Source organism: Microcaecilia unicolor, chromosome 3, assembly GCF_901765095.1.
Source record: "Microcaecilia unicolor chromosome 3, aMicUni1.1, whole genome shotgun sequence".
Lineage (NCBI taxonomy): Eukaryota > Metazoa > Chordata > Amphibia > Gymnophiona > Siphonopidae > Microcaecilia > Microcaecilia unicolor.
This window is the reverse complement of record NC_044033.1, coordinates 220486689-220492829: the sequence shown is the minus strand read 5'-3', so window position 1 is coordinate 220492829 and position 6141 is coordinate 220486689. Positions and strand designations below refer to the sequence as shown.

Here is a 6141-nt window from a genome sequence, read left to right as displayed (position 1 = left end):
CGATAAACTGTAAACTAACTACAAACTCAACTAGCTTAGCTAAAAAGGAGTATTAGCAATTGGTCTAAAGTTGAAGGGTTTAAACAAGTCATCATTACTTGATTTGGAACAGGAGTTAACATAATATTTCCCACATAATATGAAAACAAACTATTTCCTTTCATATGATGAGTCGTATTAATATATAAAGCTAACAAAAAACTAACCCTAGTGATAGATCCTTCAATAAAAAAGAAGGATAATTAGAACAAGATGTTCTATTAATTAATGGGAACAGTGCAAAGGCAGAAGCTGGGTCAAAAGAGACCTAGCATCTGTCGGCTAGCACATCATCTAAATCTGATATAGGTTTTGGCAAACTACAAATAGGAACATTTATGAAATGAATAATTTCACTTTGGACTCAAAGTAAACAGCTAACTCTTCATCAGAGGACTGAACTGCATTGGTTGAGAAAGAAGATGATAGATTAAAATTATCCAGTTCAAATAACTTTCTAAGCTTCGGCTTTTCTGTACTACAGAGGTTGAGTAATATGTTCTTTTGGCCTTATTTAAGCCACATTTATACTATTTTAATAACTGTTTCCATTTAACTCATCACATTTTTTGCTTTCTCTATTTACGTTCTAGACAATGACAATATTTTTTCAGTGCCAATAATTCTGCAGAAAACCAACTAACTCTCCAACTAACTTTTACTTCATATTCAGGAGCAATAAGATTGATAACTGATGAGGTCATAGAATTTCAAGTCAAAATAAAACTTCAAAACTAGTTTCAGAAATATCTAAAAATGGAATTACTGAAGACCAAATAATTTGTCTATTTATTTCTATCCATTTCGGTCTTATGAACAGGAGTTTGAATTGATTTAGAAGAAAAATAATTCAAGTAAATGTACAACTGTAATGGTCTGACCATAATACTGGTTCCCAGTTACAAAACGTCAACAAAGAGGGATAGTTTGCACATACCAAATCCAACACATGACCTTTTTCATGTGAATCTTTGATGCATCTGCTTTTAGAAACAACACAAGTTTTTATTTAATCGAGACAATTTTAATGTGACCCATGATACAGTCTGCTCTGGTGTTAAAGATGGATCATACTTTGAGCACATTTTGTAAACAAATCAAAGCCTCAGGCCAAGTCTTATCATATATATATAATCATCTGAGATTAATATTGTGTAGACCTCCTACCATGATCTGGAGAGCATGGGAAAAAGACTTTGATATGGAGGAGGACATCATTTAGAATATTTTCAGATCTTTTAATGGCACAATCCTTTTGGTAAACTTCTCTCTGGCTTTCTATTTCTTAGCACAACATGCATTTTGGACACCATGTGAAAGGTCAGGCTGCTGCCACAAAATACTATCAGAGGGAAATTGGAACATAGTCTAGATCATCTTCACTTGCCAACAGCTCAACTTGTTTTGGTACGATAGCTGGTATCATATAAAACAGATACTGAACTGTGATGCTCCACTCACTGTCAAGACAGTAGCTGGTCACTTGCAATGGTAGACATTCTTCACATGGATGTAAAAACATTTTTTTCACATCATGATGTCCATAGCAACTAGAGTTGAATTTGAGCTATCTGGTAAGATATCAGGGCTGATATAAAACCAGCTATGACCATCATTTTGCTGACTGCCACCAGTGTTAAATCCATAAATTCAATGCTAGACCATGTCAGGTCTTCAGCATTGAATTTCTGGATAGCATTTTTTCAAGATGCTAAAAATAGGGGGTGGTAGCAGGTCAGCGGCAGCACTTTGTTGGTGGGGGTGATGGACAGAAAGTGAACCAAGCTATTCAACTGGAAAAGACATACAGATGGATTGCTGAGTACCTGGATGATAACTGTCCAGCAATGGTTTGCTGTGATCTTTATTTCTGTGTATTACTGTCCTCTCTCCATGTTAGTATGCTAGATGTTCGTCCCCTGCGTGTTGAAGGTTATATTTATTTTTCCTGTTGTTCTTTTCTGAACTGACATAACGTTTGAACTAAATTCTATAACTTGGGACTACACTGAGGCACCTGGATGCTGTCTAGTGTATGTGGTGCTTAATATCAGATCCTCAGAGGTAGGAGATATTCAGCCCAAATGTTGACAATAGTATTTCATTTAATCTATATAATCAGAACTACTATATATAAAGCTGAGGTCCTGAATATTTCAGCTATTGTAGTCACTGTGACATAACTATACATTTAAACTAAAAGTATAATCTACTCAGATAGTGACTGAAAATTGCCTCTGTTGAGGTAATTTCCATCCTACCCTTGTTCAGACCTCTTGAGAATCATGAATGTACAGCTGGCCTTGAATATTAGACAGACTGTGTATGAGTTGGAATTTAAGATTTTGCTGTTATTTTAGCTTTCCTTTAACATTCAGGGAAGTTTACATCAATTTATTTTTTGTGATATACTTCCTGTTGTTCCTGTCAGGCCTCAATAGAATAATGTAGCACTTGGGAATAAAGATACACCCCAGTATTCCAGCACTGGAGGCCATGATAGCAAATACCTCTACTGCTACCATGTACTTGCCCCTGGTGCTCAGGTATGTTGGGATGAAAGATACCCAGACACTGCAGAACACCAGCATGCTGAAGGTGATGTACTTGGCCTCATTGAAACTATCAGGTAGATTTCTTGCTAGGAAAGCTACAATGAAGCTGATACTAGCCAGAAATCCCAGGTAACCCAGAACACAGTAAAATGCAATTATTGATCCTTCATTACATTCAATTTGAATTGTTCCATCTTCTGTTTGCGTGTTACGATGTGGGAATGGTGGAGCAGTTCCCAACCAGACAAGGCAAAGAGGGACTTGAAGAAGGGAAAAAGAAAGTACTGTAGAGTATGAGACCCTGGAACCCATCCATTTCCGAAGCTTGCTTCCAGGCTTAGTGGTCTGAAAAGCCATGACCACTGTGATTGTTTTTGCCAGGACAGAAGAGAGAGAGATGGAGAACGTTATTCCAAAGGCAGTCGTCGAAGAATGCAGGTCACTTTCTCAGGATGTCCTATGAATATCAATGAGCAGAGAAAACAGAGCATGAGGGAGACTAAGAGAATGTAGCTTAGGTTCCGGTTGTTGGATCTCACAATGGGAGTTTCTCTGTAATAAATGAAGATTCCCAAAATGACAGCAGTGATGAGAAAAAAGAAAATGCTGATAAATATCAAAACGATTCCCAAAGATTCTTCATGGGAGAGGAATATTATTATTTTTGGGATGCAGACATCTCTTTTTTCATTGGGCCACTGGTCCTCTGGGCATCTTATACAGTTCTCCATATCTGAGAAGACAGAATATTTTCTTAACTTCTCAAAAATAACGTCAGATTACAAGAGTGGCTAGATATAGGGGTTGATATTCAGCCTGCGCTGCTTAGCATTTTGCTGACCACTGCTGGAATGTATTCCCATAAATTCAATGCCAAACCATATCTAGGCTTCAGCACTAAATTTCCGGGTATGTGGAGCTGGATAATGCATAGCCATTAAGAGCGATATTCAGCCTGTAATCAGCTATGGGGCACCATATAGACATTTATCTGCACTATTTATGCAGTTACTTTGGCCAATTAATTGCTGAATAGAATTAACCAGTCAAGTACTGATTTAGACCACAGAATGCCCCCAAAATAGCTGGATATGAGACTGATAGGTTCTAACTGGATATTTTCAGCAGCACTAATTGGTTAAGAGCTATTGAATTTGGCCGGTTAGCCCAGAGCAAGTGATTTAACTATTTTGGCCAGTTAAATCACTTTGAATATTGATCTGATATAATTTAAAGGAGAAGTTTCAAAGCCACTTACCAGATTTAGTCATATAATTGCTTTACAGTACACAGAGGGATCATAAAACATGCACTTTTAGCCATATTAAAAGGGGCTTCCTGAGAACATCTTTGCATTGGGTGAGTAAAATACTTCCACAAAAATGAATGTCCTAATCTATACATCATTTTACCCCTTTCTCTGAGTCATAATGTCCAAAATTTGCAAGAACTTTATTGATCACTAACCCATGAAAGTACGTTTGAGAAAAAAAACTCACATTTATAGTTTGAGAAATGTCAGAGGGTGTTTTGCAGGGGAGAAGCATGGATGGGCCATAGATTGGGCTGACATTTACATTTACAAGTATCAGAATTTTCTATTCTATTCTGGTTTCTCTATCCTTCTAATTTCTTTCAAAGAATCAAAGCAGGTTACAACATGTAATCATTACACTACAGCAAAATTCACACTTCAGAATGTTTCTTGAATAGAAAAAGTTTTTAAAGACTTCCTAAACTGATAGTAATCTGAAATCCCCAGAGTTGACTAGGAATTGAATTCCACAGTTTAACTGCGGAATAGCTAAAGGAATTATCTAAAATTTATATTGAATTTTGTTCACTGAAGGAAGAGCTAGATTTAGAGAATAATGACTACAAATAGATCGATCCGCAGAAGAATAGTATATCAGAGTAGTGCGGTCAGATGGACATGAACCATAGAAGATTGTATAAATTAAACAAATTCAACCCTTGCAGAAACAGTCAGCCAATGAAGATCTCTAAGCAAAGGTGTCATATGTTCATATTTCTTGCAACTAAAGATCATCCCTGCAGAACAGTAGTGCTGTCCAATTCACAATTCAAATCGATTCACCAATTTGGTTTTGGCTTACTGATATGAATCAATTTTTTAAAATAGATTTTTAGTAACTCACTATTACTAGGACAAGAGAGATATAGGGAGTAACACAGAGGAGCGGAAGGAGCACTTATGGTGTATTTTGTTGCTGGAGGCACGTATCTCATCAAGGTCTCAAGAAGGAAAGCCTGAGAGTAAGAACAAGGCATAAATACATAAGTAATGCCGCACTGGGACAGACCAAAAGTCCATCAAGCCCAGTGTCCTGTTTCCAACAGTGGCCACTCCAGGTCACAAATACCTGGCAAGATCCCAAAAACGTTTAATACATTTTATGCTGCTTATCCCAGAAATAAGCAGTGGATTTTCCCCAAGTCATTATAATAATGGTCTATGGACTTTTCCTTTAGGAAACTGTCCAGACCTTTTTAAAACCCAGCTAAACTAACCGCATTTACCACATTCTCTGGCAACGAATTCCAGAGTTTAATTACACGTTGAGTGAAGAAAAGTTTTATCTGATTAGTATTATATTTACTACTTTGTAGCTTCATCGCATGCCCCCTAGTCCTAGTATTTTTGGAGAGAGTAAACAAATGATTCACATCTACCCGTTCCACTCCTCTCATTATTTTATAGACTTCTATCATATCTCCCCTCAGCCGTTTTTTCTCCAAGCTGAAGAGCCCCAGTTGCTTCAGCCTTTCCTCATAGGGAAGTGGTCTCATACCCTTTATCATTTTCGTCGCCCATCTCTGTACCTTTTCTAATTCCATTATATCTTCTTTTAGATGTGGCGACTAGAATTGAACACAATATTCAAGGTGCGGTCACACCATGGACCGATACAAGACATTATAACGTCCTCACTTTTGCTTTCCATTCCTTTCCTAATAATATCTAACATTCTATTTGCTTTCTTAGCCACCGCGGCACACTGAAAAGAAGGTTTCAATGTATCATCAACAATGACGCCGAGATCCCTTTCTTGGTCAGTGACTCCTAACGTGGAGCCTTGCATTACTTAGCTATAGTTCGGGTTCCTCTTGCCCACATGCATCACTTTGCACTTGCTCACATTAAACATCATCTGCCATAGTAACACAGTAGATGATGGCAGAAAAAGACCTGCATGGTCCATCTAGTCTGCCCAACAATTTAAACTCATATGTGCTAGTTTATGCGTATACTTGACCTTGATTTGTTTCTGCCATTTTCAGGGCACAGACCGTAAAAGTCTGCCCAGAACAAGGCCCACCTCACAACCACCAGCCCTGCCTCCCACCACAGGCTCTGCCACCCAATCTCGGCTAAGCTTCTGAGGATTCATTCCTTCCGATCAGGATTCCTTTATGTTTATCCAGCACATTTTTGAATTCCATTACCGTTTTTATCTCCACCACCTCCCGCGGAGGGCATTCCAAGTATCCACCACTCTTTCCATGAAAAAATACTTCCTGACAT

General features: G+C 37.9%; 1 pseudogene; it reads right to left on the bottom strand.

The window, feature by feature from the left end:
• Window positions 1–2423: 2423 nt before the first annotated feature.
• The window catches only part of LOC115464389, a 91434-nt pseudogene continuing 87716 nt past the window's right edge, over window positions 2424–6141 (bottom strand).